Raw genomic sequence first — 18,344 nt, 5'->3', positions numbered from 1 at the left:
CTACATTTTCATTTCTAATTTTATTGATTTGATTCTTCTCCCTTTTTTTCTTGATGAGTCTGTTTAATGATTTGTCTATTTTATATATCTTCTCAAAGAACAAGCTTTTAGCTTTGTTGATTTTTGCTATGGTCTCTTTTGGTTTTTTTTTTTTTTTTTGCATTTATTTCTGCCCTAATTTTTATGATTTATTTCTTTCTACTAAATTTTTTTCATTTCTTCTTTTTTCTAGTTGCTTTAGGTGTAGAGTTAGGTTACTTATTTGATTTTTCTCCTGTTTTTTGAGGTAGGCTTGTATTGTTATGAACCTTCCCCTTAGCACTGCTTTTACTGAATCCCATAGGTTTTGGGTTGTTGTGTTTTCATTTTCATTCATTTCTATGTATATTTTTATTTCTTCTGTGATTTGTTGGTTATTCAGAAGTGTGTTGTTTAGCCTCCATATATTTGTATTTTTAATAGTTTTTTTTTCCCTGTAGTTGATATCTAATCTTAACACATTGTGATCAGAAAAGATACTTGAGATGATTTCAGTTTTTTGAATTTACCAAGGCTAGATTTATGGCCCAGGATGTGATTTATCCTGGAGAAGGTTCCGTGGGCACTTGAGAAAAAGATGAAATTCATTGTTTTGGGGTGAAATGTCCTATAGATATCAATTAGGTCTAACTGGTCCATTGTATCATTTAAAGTTTGTGTTTCCTTGCTAATTTTCTGTTTAGTTGATCTATCCATAGGTGGGAATGGGGTATTAAAGTCTCCCACTATTATTGTGCTACTGTTAATTTCCCCTTCCATACTTGTTAGCATTTGCCTTACATATTGTGGTCCTCCTATGTTGGGTGCATATGTATTTATAATTGTTATATCTTCTTCTTGGATTGATCCTTTGGTCATTATGTAGTGTGCTTCTTTGTCTCTTTTCACAGCCTTTATTTCAAAGTCTATTTTATCTGATATGAGTATTGCTACTCCTGCTTTCTTTTGGTCTCCATTTGTGTGAAATATCTTTTTCCAGCCCTTCACTTTCAGTCTGTATGTGTCTCTTGTTTTGAGGTGGATCTCTTGTAGACAGCATATATAGGGGCCTTATTTTTGTATCCATTGAGCCAGTCTTTGTCTTTTGGTTGGGGCATTCAGCCCATTTACATTTAAGGTAATTATTGATAAGTATGATCCCTTTACCATTTACTTTATTGTTTTGGGTTCGAGTTTATAAATCTTGTCTGTGTTTCCCGTCTAGAGAAGATCCTTTAGGATTTGTTGAAGAGCTGGTTTGGTAGTGCTGAATTCTCTCAGCTTTTGTTTGTCTGTAAAGCTTTTGATTTCTCCTTCATATTTGAATAAGATCCTTGCTGAGTGTAGTGATCTGTGTTGTAGGTTTTTCTTTTTCATCACTTTAAGTATGTCCTGCCATTCCCTTCTGTCTTGAAGAGTTTCTATGGAAAGATCAGCTGTTATCCTTATGGGGATCCCCTTGTGTGTTATTTGTTGTTTTTCCCTTACTGCTTGTAATATTTGTTCTTTGTGTTTGATCTTTGTTAATTTGATTAATATGTGTCTTGGGATGTTTCACCATGTGCTGTTTGGGACTCTGGGTTTCTTGGAATTGGGTGGCTATTTCCTTCCCCATTTTAGGGAAGTTTTCAACTATTATCTCCTCACATATTTTCTCATGGTCTTTCTTTTTGTCTTCTTCTTCTGGGACTCCTATGATTTGAATTTTGGGGCGTTTAACATTGTCCCAAAGGTCCCTGAGGTTGTCCTCATTTCTTTTAATTCTTTTCTCCTCTCTGCTTCATTTATTCCCACCATTCTATCTTCCACCTCACTTATCCTATCTTCTGCCTCTGTTATTCTACTCGTTTTTGTTTCTTCTAGGTCTTTGTTAACCTTTTCTTGCATCTTCTCAATCCTTGTCTCCAGACTGTTTATCTGTAACTCCATTTTGTTTTCAAGATTTTGGATGATTTTTACTATCATCATTCTGAATTCATTTTCAGATAGATTCCCTATCACCTCCTCTTTTGTTTGATTTGGTGGGCTTTTATCATTTTCCTTTACCTGCTGAATATTTCTCTGCCTTTTCATCTTGTTTAGACTGCTGTGTTTTGGGTGGCCTTTCTGTATGCTGGAAGTTTGTGGTTCCTCTTTATTGTGGAGTTTCCTCCCTGTGGGTGGGGTTGGACAAGTAGCTTGTCGCGGTTTCCTGGTTAGGGAAGCTTGTGTCTGTGTTCTTGTGGGTGGAGCTGGATCTCTTCTCTCTGGAGTGCAACAAAGTTCCATTAGTGAGTTTTGAGGTGTCTATGGGTTTGGTGTGACTTTTGGCCACCTGTATTTTAATGCTCAGGGTTATGTTCCTACATTGTTGGAGAATTAGCTTGGTATGTCTTGCTGTGAAACTTGCTGGCTCTTGGGTGGAGCTTGATTTCAGTGTAGGTGTGGAGGCTTCTGGATGAGTCCTTGTCGATTAATGTTTCCTGGAGTCAGGAGTTTTCTGGTGTTCTCAAGTTTTGGATTTAAGCCTCCTTCCTCTGGCTTTCAGTCTTATTCTTACAGTAGCCTTAAGTCTTCTCCATCCATACAGCACTGATGATAAAACATCTAGGTTAACAGTGAAAAGATTCTCCACAGTGAGGGACACCCAGAGAGGTTCACAGAGTTACATGGAGAAGAGAAGAGGTGGGAGAGAGATAGACGTAACCAGGAGGAGAAGAGGGGGAATCAAAAGGTGAGAGTGCAGTCTAGCCAGTAGTCAATTCCCTGTTTGCTCTCCACAGTCTGGAACACTCACAGAGGTTCACAGAGTTACATAGAGAAAAGAAGAAGGAGGAAGGAGATAGAGGTGACCAGGCGGAGAGGAGAGGGAGTCAAAAGGAGAGAGACCAATCTAGCCAGTAATCAGTTCCTTAAGTGTTCTCCACAGCATGGAACACCCAAAGAGATTCACAGAGTTAAGTAGAGAAGAGAAGGGGGAGGGAGGAGATAGAGGTGATCTAGGGGAGAAAAAGGAGAGTCAAAAGGGGTGAGAGAAATCAAGCCAGTAATCACACTCCTAAGTAAAAATGGGTACTGAAGATTGGATTCTTAAAGGTACAAAATTGATAACAAATACCAAAAAGCAAAGATTAAAAATCTAGAGTAGACGTTAAACTCTCAAAAATACAATATTAAAAAAAAATCACAAAAATTATTAAAAAAATATATATGAAATTTGCTTTAAAAATAGGGTCTTTTTTTGCAAGGCAATAGTAGGTTTTAAAATGAAAAATTAAAGGAGTAATAAAGAACTTAAAAATAAAAAAAATTTTTTAAATGATAGTAATAAAATATATCTAGGAATATCTCTGGAGCTGTTGAGGGCAGTATTGCATCAGTTCAGTTTCAGATAGTTCCTTGTTCCAGCTTATACTTCTTTTCAAGGTCTATAGGCCCCTTCCAATGTAGTCAATGCTATGTACAGGGTTTTAATCTGTTGCACCTGTTACTTCCAAAGCAATTCCCTCTTCTTTGTTTATTTTGGGAGAAGGCAATGGCAATTCACTCTAGTACTCCTGCCTGGAAAATCCCATGGGTGGAGAAGCCTGGTAGGCTGCAGTCCATGGGATCACTAAGAATCGGACTCAACTGAGCAACTTCACTTTCAATTTTCACTTTCACACATTGGAGAAGGAAATGGCAACCCACTCCAGTGTTCTTGCCTGGAGAATCCCAGGGACGGGGGAGCCTGGTGGGCTGCCGTCTATGGGGTCGCACAGAGTCAGACACGACTGAAGCGACTTAGCAGCAGTAGTTTGCAAGTCTCTTCAGTGTCTAATTTCCGCCCTGACACAAGGTGGGCAAAGGTGGTCATTTATTTAGGCTCACTTGTTCAATTGTGCTGCGGGAGGGAGGAACACTGCAACAAATATCATTGGCGTGTGTGAGGAGTGCTCACAGTGTCTGGGCCACACTGGGTTTGCCTCTGTTCATGGTGTGTGTGCTTTCCTGGTCTACACTGCTCAGGCTCCAGGTTGCTCTGCAGGGGAACTATCTAAAGCAGGCCCTGGGTTGCATGCACTTCCCAGGTCCGAGCACCTCAGGCGACCAGGTGCTTGACAAGTGCACACTCCCCAGGTGGGTGGTGCATCTTACCACCTCCCTTGTCCCAGCCACTCGGTTTCCTGGGTGTACAGTGGGAGCACTATCTCAGGTGTGCCGTGTGTCTCCTCTGGGGAGCTGATCTCTGGCTGCGACCCTCCTGGCGGATGTCAACCATCCAGGATCCCAGGAAGACTTGGTTAGCATCTGGAAGCCTCCTCACAGTTTAGAGGATGCCATCTCTGGGGCTGAGTTTGCCCCTCACCTTCTGGATCTGGCTGTTGCCCGCCTCCTGCAGGGGATGGGCCGGTGCACTGTAGGCTAGCTGTCCTCTGGTATTGGCTCAGTCCTTTCTTCTGTGAGTGGCCCAGCAGTGCCTCAGGTTAGAGCTTTTTGCAGGAAAGTTCTCTCTCTGATTGTCCTCAGGGCATTCAGGCCCCATCCTTACCCTAAGCAATGCAGCCCGCACCTCCCTGTTCAGGCCCCTCTGGCTGGTGGCGAATGAGAGAGAGCGTCTGGGCTACTTCTCTGCTGGAAGTTGCAGTTAGGCGCATAATCTGTGGGTTTTATTTTATTTTTTTTCCTCCCGGTTATGTTGCTCTCTGAGATTCCAGAACTCCCCACACACCCGCCGGTAAGAGGGCTTCCTGGTGTTTGGAAACTTCTCCTCTTTTATGACTCCCTCCCCGGAACAGGTCTCCATGCCTAACTCTTTTGTCTCTGCTTTTATCTTTTATATTTTGTCCTGAACCTCTAATCGAAGACCCTTCTGCATGCCTGGTATCCTCTGCCAGTGTTCAGAAGTTGTTTTGTGGTATATGCTCAGCATTCAAATGATCTTTTGATGAATTTGTGAGGGAGAAGGTGGTCTCCCCATCCTATTCCTCTACCATCTTAGGATCGCCTCCCATAAATCTATTCTCTATGTTCATTTCTCCATTGCTGCCATGTAAATAAGTTCTTCAGTACCATATTTCTAGATTCTATATGTGTGCATTAGAATACGATATTTACTTTCTCTTTCTGGCTCACTTCACTCTGTATAATAGGTTCTAGATTCATGTACCTCATCAGAACGGACTCAAATGTGTTGCTTTTGGGAACACATTATGGCTGAGTAATATTCAATTGTGTATATGTACCACAACTTCTTTTTTTTTAATTTAAATGTATTTATTTTAATTGGAGGCTAATTACTTTACAATATTGTATTGGTTTTGCCATAAATCAACATGAATCCACCACGGGTGTACACATGTTCCCCATCCTGAACCCCCCTCCCACCTCCCTCCTCGTACCATCCCTCTGGGTCATCCCAGTGCACCAGCCCCAAGCATCCTGTATCCTGCATCAAACCTGGACTGGCGATTCGTTTCTTATATGATATTATACATGTTTCAATCCATTCATCTGTCGATGAACATCTAGGCGGCTTCCATGTTCTAGCTATTGTAAATAGTCCTGCAGTGAACAATGGGATACATGTGGCTTTTTCAATTTTGGTTTCCTCGGGGTATATGCCTTGGAGTGGGATTGCTCAGTCACAGGGTGGTTTTATTCCTACTTTTTTAAGATATCTCCCTACCGTGTTCCATAGAGGCTGTATCACTTTACATTTCCACCAACAGTGCAAGTGCATTTCCTTTTCTCCACACCCTTTCCAGCATTTATTGTTTGTAGACTTTTTGATGATGGCCATTCTGACTGGTATGAGGTAATATCTCATTGTGGTTTTGATTTGTGTTTCTCTAATAATGAGTGATGTTGAGCATCTTTTCATGTTTTTTTTAGCCATCTGTATGTCTTCTTTGGAGAAATGTCTGTTTAGGACTTTTCCCCACTTTTTGATTGGTTTGTTTGTTTTTCTTGTATTCAGTTGTATGAGCTGCTTGTATATTTTGGAAATTAATCCTTTGTCAATTGTTTCATTTGCTATTGTTTTCTCCCATTCTGAGGGTTGTCTTTTCACCTTGCTTATAATTCCTTTGCTGTTCAAAAGCTTTTACATTTAATCAGGTCCCACTTGTTTACTTTTTTTTATTTCCATTACTTTAGAAGGTGGGTCATAGAGGATCTTGCTTTGATTTATGTCTTTGAGTTTTCTGCTTGTTTTTCTCTAGGAGTTTTATAGTTTCTGGTCTTACATTTAGGTCTTTGATCTATTTTGAGTTTATCTTTGCATATGGTGTTAGGAAGTGTTCTAATTTCATTCTTTTACATGTAGCTGTCCAGTTTTCCCAGCACCATTTATTGAAGAGGCTGTCTTTGCCCCATTGTATATGCTTGCCTCCTTTTAAAAAAATAATGCACCTATAGGTGCATGGGCTTATTTCTGGGCTTTCTATCTTATTCTGTTGGTCTATATTTCTGTTTTTGTGCCAGTATTATACTGTCTTGATGACTGTAGCTTTGTAGTATAATTTGAAGTCAGGAAGGCTGGTTCCTCCAGTTACATTCTTCTTTCTCAAGACAGCTTTGGCTATTCGGGGTCTTTTGTGTTTCCATATGAATTTTGAATTTTTTTGTTCTAGTTCTGTGAAAAATGCCGTTGGTAATTTGATAGGGATCACATTGAATCTGTAGATTGCATTTGGTAGTATAGTAATTTTCACAATATTGATTCTTCCTACCCAGGAATATGGAGTATCTCTCCATCTGTTAATGTCATCTTTGATTTCTTTCATCAGTGTCTTATAATTTTCTGTGTACAGTTCTTTTGTCTCCTTAGGTATGTTTATTCCTAGATGTTTTATTCTTTTTGTTGCAATGGTGAATTGGATTGATTCCTTAATTTCTCTTTCTTATTTTTCATTGTTAGTATATAGAAATCCAAGTGACTTCTGTGTATTTACTTTGTATCCTGCAACTTTGCTAAATTCATTGATTAGCTTTAGTAATTTTCTGATCGTATCTTTAGGCTTTTCTATGTACAGTATCATGTCATCTGCAAACAGTGAGAGCTTTACTTCTTCTTTTCTGATCTGGGTTCCTTTTTTTTTCTTTTTCTTCTCTAATTGCTGTAGCTAGGACTTCCAGAATTATGTTGAATAATAGTGGTGAAAATGGACACTCTTGTCTTGTTCCTTATCTTAGGGGGAATGTTTTCAGTTTTTCACCATTGAGAATAATGTTTGCTGTAGGCTTATCATATATGGCCTTTACTATGTTGGGGAAAATCCCTTCTATGCCCATTTTTTGAAGAGTTTTAATCATAAGTGGGTGCTGAATTTTGTCAAAGGCTTTTTCTGCATCTATTGAGATTATCATATGGTTTTTCTCTTTCAGTGTGTTAATATGGTGTATCACATTGATTGATTTGTGTATATTATTCTTGGAATAAACTCAACTTGATCATGGTGTATGAGCTTTATGATTTGTTGCTGAATTCTGTTTGCTAAAATTTTGTTAAGGATTTTTTCATCTATGTTGATCAGTGAAATTGGTCTGTAGTTTTCTTTTTTTGTGTTGTCTTTGTCTGGTTTTGGTATCAGGGTGATGGTGGCTTTGTAGAATGAGTTTGGAAGTGTTCCTTCCTCTGCAATTTTTTGAAAAAGTTTAGAAGGATAGGCATTAGCTGTTCTCTAAATGTTTGACAGAATTCTCCTGTGAAGCCATCTGGTCCTGGGCTTTAGTTTTTTGGGAGATTTTTGATCACAGCTTCAATTTCAGTGCTTGTAATTGGGTTGTTTATAATTTATATTTCTTCCTGGTTCAGTCTTGAAAGACTGTACTTTTCTAAGAATCTGTCCATTTCTTCCAGGTTATCCATTTTGTTGCCATATAGTTGTTCATAATAGTCTCTTAAAATCCTTTGCATTTCTGCATTGTCTGTTGTAATCTCTTCTTTTTCATTTCTGATTTTATTGATTTGATTCCTCTCTCTTTTTTTCTTGATGTGTCTGGCTAAAGGTTGTCAATTTTGTTTATCTTCTCAAAGAACCAGCTTTTAGTTTTATTAATCCTTACTATTGTTTCTTTCATTTCTTTTTCATTTATTTCTACTTGGATCTTTATGATTTCTTTCCTTCTACTAATTTTTTTTTTTGTTCTTCTTTTCCAAATTGTTTTAGGTGTAAAGTTAAGTTGTCTATTCAGTGTTTTTCTTGTTTCTTGAGGTAGAATTGTATGGCTATAAACTTCCCTCTTAGGACTGCCTTTGCTGCATCCCATAGGTTTTGAGTAGTCCTGTTTTCATTGTCATTTGTTTCTAGAAATTTTTTGATTTCCCTTTTGATTTCTTCAGGAACCTGTTGGTTATTTAGAAACGTGTTGTTTAATCTCCATGTGTTTGTGTTTCTTACAGTTTTTTTCTTGTAATTGATATCTAGTCTCATGGCATTGTGGTTGGAGAAGATGTTGATATGATTTCAGTTTTCTTAAATTTATTGAGTTTGATTTGTTAACCAAGAGATTTGTGGTTTATCCTGGAGAATATTCCTTGTGCACTTTAGAAGAAGGTGTATTCTTCTGCATTTGGATGAAATGTCCTGAAGATATCATTGAGATCCATCTCATCTAAAGTTTCATTTAAGATTTGTATTTCCTTATTTGTTTTCTGTTTTGATGATCTGTCCATTGGTGTGACTGGGGTGTTAAAGTCTCCTACTATTATTATGTTACTGTCAATTTCTCCTTTTATGTCTGTTAGTATTTGTCTCATGTATTGATGTGCTCCTGTGTTGGATGCTTAGATATTTACAATTGTTATGTTTTCCTCTTGGGTTGATCCCTTGATCATTATGTAGTGTACTACCTTATCGCATTTAATCTTTATTTTAAGGTCTATTTTGTCTGATATGAGTATTGCTACTCCAGCTTTCTTTTGCTTTCCATTGGCACGAAATATATTTTTCCATCCTCTTACTTTCCATCTAATGTGTCTTTAGGTCGGAAGTCTGTTTCTTATAGACAGCATATATATGGGTCTTGTTATTCTATCCATTCAGCCAGTCTGTGTGTTTTGGTTGGAGCATTTAATCCATTTACATTTGAAGTAATTATTGATATATATGTTCCTATTGCCATTTTCTCAATTGTTTGCGGTTGATTTTGTAGATATTTTTCTTCTCTGTATTTCTTGACTATATAAGCTCCTTTAACATTTGTTGTAAAGATGGTTTGGTGGTACTGAATTCTTTTAACTTTTGTTTATCTGAAAAACTTTGATTTCTCCATCACTTCTGAATGAGATCCTTGCCAGGTAGAGTAAACTTGGTTGTAGAATTTTTCCCTTTCAGTAGTTTAAATATATCCTGCTGGCCTGTAGTTTCTGCTGAAAGATCAGCTGTTAAGCATGTGGGGTTTCCCCTGTATGTTACCTGTTGCTTCTCTCTTGCTGCTTTTAATATTCTTTCTTTGTGTTTAGTCTTGGTTAGTTTGATTAATATGTGTTGTGGCTTGTTTCTCCTTGGGTTTATCCTGTATGGGACTCTTTGTGCCTCTTGGACTAGATTGACTATTTTCAACTATAATCTCTTCAAGATTTTTCTCATACCCTTTCTTTTTCTGTTCTTCTTCTGGGACCCCTATAATTCAAATGTTGGTGAGTTTGATATTGTCCCAAAGGTCTCTGAGACTATCCTCAGTTCTTTTCATTATTTTTTCTTTATTTTGCTCTTCAGAAGTTATTTCCACCAATATATCTTCAAGCTCACTGATTCGTTCTTCTGCTTTAGATATTTTGTTAGTAATTCCTTCTAGAGTATTTTTAATTTCAGTAATAGTGTTGTCTCTGCATGTTTATTCTTTAATTCTGCTGCTACTGCTGCTAAGTTGCTTCAGTAGTGTCCGACTCTGTGCGACTCCATAGATGGCAGCCCACCAGGCTCCCCCGTCCCTGGGATTCTCCAGGCAAGAACACTGGAGTGGGTTGCCATTTCCTTCTCCAATGTCAGTTCAGTTCAGTTCAGTTGCTCAGTCATGTCTGACTCTTTGTGACCCCATGAATCGCAACACGCCAGGCCTCCCTGTCCATCACCAACTCCCAGAGTTCACTCAGACTCACGTCCATCGAGTCAGTGATGCCATCCAGCCATCTCATCCTCTGTCATCCCCTTCTCCCCCAGCCCCCAATCCCTCCCAGCATCAGAGTCTTTTCCAATGAGTCAACTCTTTGCATGAGGTGGCCAAAGTACTGGAGTTTCAGCTTTAGCATCATTCCTTCCAAAGAAATCCCAGAGTTGATCTCCTTCTCCAATGTATGAAAGTGAAAAGTGAAAGTGAAGTCGCTCAGTAGTGTCTGACTCTTAGTGACCCCATGGGCTGCAGCCCACCAGGTTCCTCCGTCCGTGGGATTTTCCAGGCAAGAGTACTGGAGTGGGGTGCCATTGCCTTCTCCGCTTTAATTCTTCTAGGTCTTTGTTAATTGATTCTTGCATTTTCTCTATTTTTTTTCAAGGTTTTTGATCATCTTACTATCATTATTCTGAATTCTTTTTCAGGTGGTTTGCCTATTTCCTCTTCATTTATTTGGACTTCTGTGTTTTTTTAGTTTGTTCCTTTATTTGTGTAATATTTCTCTTCCTTTTCATTATTATTTTTTTTAGCTTATTGTGTTTAACATCTCCTTTTCCCAGGCTTCAAGGTTGAATTCTTTCTTCCTTTTGGTTTCTGCCCTCCTAAGCTTGGTCCCAAAGAAAGGCAGTGCCAAAGAATGCTCAAACTACTGCACAATTGCACTCATCTCACACACTAGTAAATTAATGCTCAAAATTCTCCAAGCCAGTCTTCAGCAATACGTGAACTGTGAACCTCCAGATGTTCAAGCTGGTTTTAGAAAAGGCAGAGGAACCAGAGATCAAATTGCCAACATCTGCTGGATCATGGAAAAAGCAAGAGAGTTCCAGAAAAACATCTATTTCTGCTTTATTGACTATGCCAAAGCCTTTGACTGTGTGGATCACAATAAACTGTGGGAAATTCTGAAAGAGATGGGAATACCAGACCACCTGACCTGCCTCTTGAGAAACCTATATGCAGGTCTGGAAGCAACAGTTAGAACTGGACATGGAACAATAGACTGGTTCCAAATAGGAAAAGGAGTATGTCAAGGCTATATATTGTCACCCTGCTTATTTAACTTCTATGCAGAGTACATCATGAGAAATGCTGGGCTGGAAGAAGCACAAGATGGAATCAAGGTTGCTGGGAGAAATATCAATAACCTCAGATATGCAGATGTTACCACCCTTATGGCAGAGAGTGAAAAGGACCTAAAGAGCCTTTTGATGAAAGTGAAAGAGGACAGAGAAAAAGTTGGCTTAAAGCTCAACATCCAGAAAACTAAGATCATGGCATCTGGTCCCATCACTTCATGGGAAGTAGATGGGGAAACAGTGGAAGAAATTTCAGACTTTATTTTTTTGGGCTCCAAAATCATTGCAGATGGTGGTTGCAGCCATGAAATTAAAAGACGCTTACTCCTTGGAAGGAAAGTTATGACCAACCTAGATAGCATATTCAAAAGCAGAGACATTATTTTGCCAACAAAGGTCCATCTAGTCCAGGCTGTGATTTTTCCAATGGTCATGTATGGATGTGAGAGTTGGACTGTGAAGAAGGCTGAGCATGGAAAAATTGGTGTTTTTGAAGTGTGGTGTTGGAGAAGACTCTTGAGAGTCCCTTGGACTGCAAGGAGATCCAATCAGTCCATCCTAAAGGAGATCAGTCCTGGGTGTTCATTGGAAGGACTGATACTGAAGCTGAAACTCCAGTCTTTGGCCACCTCATGCGAAGAGTTGACTTATTCGAAAAGACCCTGATGCTGGGACAGATTGGGGGCAGGAAGAGAAGGTGGTGACAGAGGATGAGATGGCTGGATGGCATCACCAACTCAATGGACATGAGTCTGAGTGAACTCCGGGAGTTGGTGATGGATAGGGAGGCCTGGCGTGCTGCAATTCATGGGGTCGCAAAGAGTCAGACATGACTGAGCAACTGAACTGAACTGAACTGAACTGAAGCTTGATCCAGTTGTTTGTGTAAACTTCCTATAGGGGGAGATTTGTGCTGAGTTTTTGTTTGTTTGTTTTTCCTCTGATGGGCAAGGCTCAGTGAGGTGGTAATCCAGTCTGCTGATAATTGTGTTTGTATTTTGTTTTGTTTGTTGTTTAGATGAGGCATCCTGTATAGGGTGCTACTGGTGGTTGGGTGATGCTGGGTCTTGTATTCCAGTAGTTTTGTTTCTGTGAGTTCTCACTTTTTGATACCCCCTAGGGTTAGTTCTCTGGTAGTCTAGGGTCTTTGAGTCAGTGCTCCCACTGCAAAGGCTTAGGGCCTGATCTCTGGTCAGGAATGAAGGTTCCACAAATGGTTTGTTATGGCATTAAGTGAGATTAAAACAAATATCCAAGAACGAGAAACCAAAGATGAACCCCAGACTATTGGCAGTTACAAAATCAGGCAAATAATAATTAAAATAATAGAATATTCACATATACATACACACCCATCGGCAAAGTCAATACAGTCCTACAAAAGTAAAGTACAGTTGAATGACCCAGTGAACAAAGGAAATCAAAAAATTATATTTATCAGTTAAGAACAAAACTAAAGGAACCAAAAGTTATGTCTACCTTAACAAAACTAACTAAAGCACAAACTGGAAAACAAAACTAAAGCAAGATGCCAATTGTGGAATAAAGCAATGAAAATAAAACTAACAAATATGTTGAGAGGGAAGGAAAAAAGAATAGATATGCAAAGTTAAGTAGAAGTAGATAAAGAAGATTTATATATATTAAAGATTAACTGCATAGGGAAAAGAACAGTAGGAAAAGCAAGCAAAGTAATGTAGAAAAAATAATGATAGGTTATAAAAATTAAAATCAAAAAAAGAAATTAAAAATTAAAATTAAACAGAGAAGAAAAAAAAAAGAGGAAAACTCCCCAGAACTTCAAAAACCCAACATAGATGCAGAGGTTTGTAACAACAATTAAAAATTTATAGATTCAATGCAATCCCTATCAAGCTACCAACAGTATTCTTCACAGAGCTAGAACAAATAATTTCACAATTTGTATGGAAATACAAAAAACCTCGAATAGCCAAAGCGATCTTGAGAAAGAAAAATGGAACTGGAGGAATCAACCTACCTGACTTCAGGCTCTACTACAAAGCCACAGTTATCAAGACAGTATGGTACTGGCACAAAGACAGAAATATAGATCAATGGAACAAAATAGAAAGCCCAGAGACAAATCCACACACACATGGAAACCTTATCTTTGACAAAGGAGGCAAGAATATACAATGGATTAAAGACAATCTCTTTAACAAGTGGTGCTGGGAAATCTGGTCAACCACTTGTAAAAGAATGAAACTAGAACACTTTCTAACACCATATACAAAAATAAACTCAAAATGGATTAAAGATCTCAACGTAAGACCAGAAACTATAAAACTCCTGGAGGAGAACATAGGCAAAACACTCTCTGACATACATCACAGCAGGATCCTCTATGACCCACCTCCCAGAATATCGGAAATAAAAGCAAAAATAAACAAATGGGACCTAATTAACCTTAAAAGCTTCTGCACATCAAAGGAAACTATTAGCAAGGTGAAAAGACAGCCTTCAGAATGGGAGAAAATAATAGCAAATGAAGCAACTGACAAACAACTAATCTCAAAAATATACAAGCAACTCCTACAGCTCAACTCCAGAAAAATAAATGACCCAATCAAAAAATGGGCCAAAGAACTAAATAGACATTTCTCCAAAGAAGACATAAAAAAAAAAAAAAAAGAAAAGAAAAGAAAAAAAAAAGCTCAAAAGCTTAATTAGACTTCATAGTGCCAATAAAATTGACAACTACAACAGAGGTGGGGGGAAAAGGAAAAAAGATTCCAAAAGAATCTACAGAACAAGTCAAAACATAAGAATAATAAATGCTTATTATTTCATTATTAAGTCACATATTATTAAGTCACTGCTTTCAGAGTCCTGTACCTCGCTGGAAGTCAGAGTCTGCCTCACTTCCCTGGGGTACCCTCTGACACTGTGCTGATCTCTGGACCTGCTGTGAGGGTAGCTCAGATTCTAATCTGGTTCTACTCCTCTGTGTTCTTGCCTCCAATGTCCACAGCTATCAGAACTAGTGCGTTTTCTTTTGTGGGAGCTCTCAATGACCTTTTATATATTCCATAGACACAGAGTCTGACTAGTTGATCTTGTGGATTTAATCTGCAGCTTGTGCAGTGGTGGGAGGGTTTGGGGTCTTCTTCCTTAGTCTGCCCCTGGGTTTCAATTGTGGTTTTATTCCCACTTCTGCATGTGAGTCGTCCACTGGGGTTTGCTCCTGAGGCTGCCCTGGAGGACTTGGGTTTGCCCCTGTGAGAGCCAGGTGTGGAGGTGGTGCAGCTGCTTGGGTCGCAGGGGTTCTGGCAGCACCAGGCACTCAGGGGAGTTGGCGGCTAGGACAGCAGGAAATATTGTGCTCTCGAAGGGTATGGCAACCAGAATTGGCCAGTATGCTCCAGTATTCTTGCCTGGAAAACCCCCACCTCCCTGACAGAGAAGCCTGGCAGGCCACAGTCTACAGGGTCGCAGAGTCGGCTACTACCCAAACAACCCCATGCAAGACTGTTTTAGCCTGTGGCAGCTCTGCCCCAGTGAGTTGAACGTGAAGGTGGTGCAGCTGCTGGGCTTGTGGGGACCCTGGCGATGCCAAGTGTGCAAGGGCATGGACTGCCTCCACCGCAGGAGTTATGGCCCTATCAGAGTCTTTTTTCAAGCCTCTTGTAGTTGGCGATCAGAAGGCCTCTTTGGCCAGTCTTTCTCCGTATCTCTGCCTATTCAGGCACTTAGGGGGCTTCCTTGCCTGGGATCCTTCTCTGCTGTTCAGTGCATCAGGCACATAGCGGGGCCCACCTGGTTGGGATCCTACTCTGCAGTTCGTTGCATCGGTCACTTAAAGGAGCACCTTGGTTGGGGTCCTACTCTGTAGTTCAGTGCGTCAGGCATTTGATGGGCCAGCCTCTCTATTGTTCAGTGCTCAATGCTGGTGTGTTGTGGGAGAGAGGCTATGGTGATGGCTCCACCCGCTATGCGTGATTCTGCAGTATCACCTTGCTTCCATAGCTGCCCAGCTTTCCTCCACAGGCATTTCCCACCAGTCTCCTCCCTCACATTCCCTCGATCCGTCTCTCCACAGTCAACAGCAGCCCTTGCCTGGGAATTGCTCCATAATTCCTAAACTCCAGCTCCCAGGCACTGCACTTTCCAGGGGATCTTCGTCCCTGTCTGGGGTGTGTACGGCTGCAGCAAGGACTGTCTGATTCTCATTCCATTTAGGCTGCCGCAGATCAGTTGTTCATTTTCAGCCTTAAATGTGTCTCCTTTGACTCAGACAGTTGCCCCAGTGTGGGGATCGGAACCCTGCTTCAGTTCCCCCACCGGCCAAGGGCAGGTCCAGTCCTACGAACAGTCTTGTTTTTTCCCCTAGTTCCTTCGTCCTACAAAGTTTTGCATGGGTCTGTGTATTCTTTTCTGCTGGTCAGGTACTCCTGTCCACTCTCAGCTGGTGTTCTGCATGCACTTCTATGTCTGAAGGTGTATTCCTGATGTATCCATGGAGAGATATTTACTCCACATCCACCTACTTCTCTGCCATCTTGTTCTCAGAGTCATTGATTTTCTTAATTGATTTCCTATTTTCAATTTCATTGATTTCTATTTAGGAAAATTAAAACAAATATTTTTTCCTTCTGCTTTGGATTTAATTTTCTACTTTCTTAAAGAAGAAGCTTAGATGATTGATTTTAGATCTGTTTTCTTTTCTAATAAATATATTGGAATTTTTCCTGTAAACACTGCTTTTGCTGCATCTTGCAAATTTTGAGAAGTTGTATTTTGATTTTAATTTGGTTTAAAATTTTTCTTGAGACTTATTCTTTGACCCATGTGTTATTTAGAAATATGTTGTTTAATCTCCAAATATTTGGGGATTTGCCCAGCTATCTTTCTGTTGTTGATTTATAGTTTAATTTCAGTGTGATCTGAGAGCATACTTTGTCTGATTTCTATTCTTTTAAATTTGTTAAAGTGTGTTTAATGGCTCAGAATGTGGTCTTTCATAGTGAATGTTCTATGTGAGCTTGACAAAAATGTTTATTCTGCTGTTGTTGGATGAAGTAGCCTATAGTTAGTTAGGTCCAGTTGTTGTGCTGTTCAGTTCAAATTGTTAACAATATTCTGCCTGATACATTTGTCAGTTACTGATGGAGGGGGTACTGAAGTCTTCAACTTCAGTAGTGCTTGTTTCATAGTGTTTAGTATTAGCTGTTTCTCCTTGTAGTTCTGCCATTTTTCCCTCACATATTTTAATATTCTGTTAGGTGCATCCATGTTAAAGACTGTCGATTCTTGGAGAATCGACCCCTTTGTCATTATGTAATGCCAGTGTTTCTTTCCTGATAATTTTTCTTGCTTTGAAGTCTGCTTTGTCTGAAGTTAATATCGTCACTCTGGCTTTCTTTTGATTAATGTTAGCATGGTAAATTTTTCTCTATCCCCTGACTTTTAATCAACTTGTCCTTTATATTTAAGGTGAGTTTCTTGTAGACAGCTTTTATTTTTTTTTCCACTTTGACAGTCTCTTTTAACTAATCTGTTTAGACCATTCACATTTAAAGTGATTATTGATATGATTGGATTAATATGTACCATGTTTATAACTGTTTTGTATTCATTGCCCTTTTCTTTGTCTTCTACTCTTTTTATGCCTTGTCTGGTTTTAATTGAGCATATCATATTTTTAGTATAATATTAGTATTTTTTTTCTTCCTAAGTATTTATACTTCTTTTTAAAAATTGGGTTAGAGGTTGTTTTATAGCTTGCATTTTACATTTATAACTAATAAAAGTCCACTGTCAAATAACCTCGTACCATTTCATGGATGGAACATTATGGTATGGGACATTATGATAGAATAGTCCCAATATCTCCCTCCTATTCTTCATCAGATCAGATCAGATCAGATCAGTTGCTCAGTCGTGTCCGACTCTTTGCGACCCCATGAGTCACAGCACGCCAGGCCTCCCTGTCCATCACCAACTCCCAGAGTTCACTCAGACTCACGTCCATCAAGTCAGTGATGCCATCCAGCCATCTCATCCTTCTCCTCCTGCCCTCAATCCCTCCCAGCATCAGAGTCTTTTCCAATGAGTCAACTCTTCACGTGAGCTGGCCAAAGTACTGGAGTTTCAGCTTCAGCATTGTGATATTCATTTCACTTATCCATGAATTTGTATAATCCAGTAATTTGTTGCCATTATTATTTTGATCAAACTATTATCTGAGAGGTCAGTTAAGAATAAGAAAATTAAATATTTTTCTTTTATTTATTTCTTCTGTAAAACAGTCTTTTCTTTATGTAGATCAGGGTTTCTGATGTATATAGTTTCCCTCCCTTTAAAGGGCTTTTAACATTTTTTGCAAAGCAGGTCTGTTTGCAGAAAATTTCTTTAATTTTTATTTGTCTGAAGAGGTCTTTATTTATTTTTCAGTTTTGAAGAATAATTTTGCTGGACACAAAATTCTAGGTTGGTAGGTCTTTCTTCAAATGCTATTTCATGTCACTCTCTTCTTGCTCTTCTGTTTTCTGAACAGAAGTGTTGATGTAATCCTTGTCTTTGTTCCTCCGTAGGTACGGCTTTCCCCCCTTTCTGGCTTTCTTTAGTATTTCTTTTCTTGGTTTTTGTAGTTTGGATATGACATGTCCAGGTATAGTATTTTTGTTGTTGTTGTTGTTGTTTGTTTTTAATATTCATATGCTTGATGTTTCCTGGACTTCTTGGATTGGGTTTGTTGTTTGTCATTAATTTTAGAAATATTACTTCAAATAGTTCTTCTGTTCTTTTTTTCTCTTTCTCCTCCTCTGGTATTCCCATTACACATCTGTTATACTTTTTGTAATTGTTCCATGGTTTTTGAAGATTCTGTTATTTTTTTCCTTTTTTTTTTCTTTGCTTTTCAGTTTGAGAAGTTTCTACTGATATAGCTTCAGGCTCACTGAATTATTTCCTCAGCTGTGTCTCAGCTGGAAGTGAGCCATCAGTGTTCTTCATTTCTGTTATGTGTTTTTGATTTCTAGCATTTCATTCTGATAGTTCGTTAGAATATTTGTCTCTCTACTTATCTATCTCTTCTTACCTGTTTTCTACTTTTTCCAGTAGTTCCCTTAGCATATTAATTACATTTGTTTTAAATTGCTGATCTGATAGTTATGACCACACCTGCCATCCACCATCTTGCAATACTGT

General features: G+C 39.0%; 1 protein-coding gene across 6 annotated transcripts in view; it reads left to right on the top strand.

The window, feature by feature from the left end:
• Positions 1-18,344, top strand: part of CACNA2D3 (calcium voltage-gated channel auxiliary subunit alpha2delta 3) — a 900,680-nt gene that overhangs the window by 382,897 nt on the left and 499,439 nt on the right. The gene's annotated exons all lie outside the window — the stretch shown is intronic.

This window comes from Bos grunniens, chromosome 22 (genome assembly GCF_055505025.1).
Source record: "Bos grunniens cultivar Pamir isolate PY7600 chromosome 22, Bosgru_T2T1.0, whole genome shotgun sequence".
In the NCBI taxonomy this organism is placed as follows: domain Eukaryota; kingdom Metazoa; phylum Chordata; class Mammalia; order Artiodactyla; family Bovidae; genus Bos; species Bos grunniens.
Note: the sequence above shows the minus strand (reverse complement) of the source record. Positions and strands in the feature narration are given on the sequence as shown.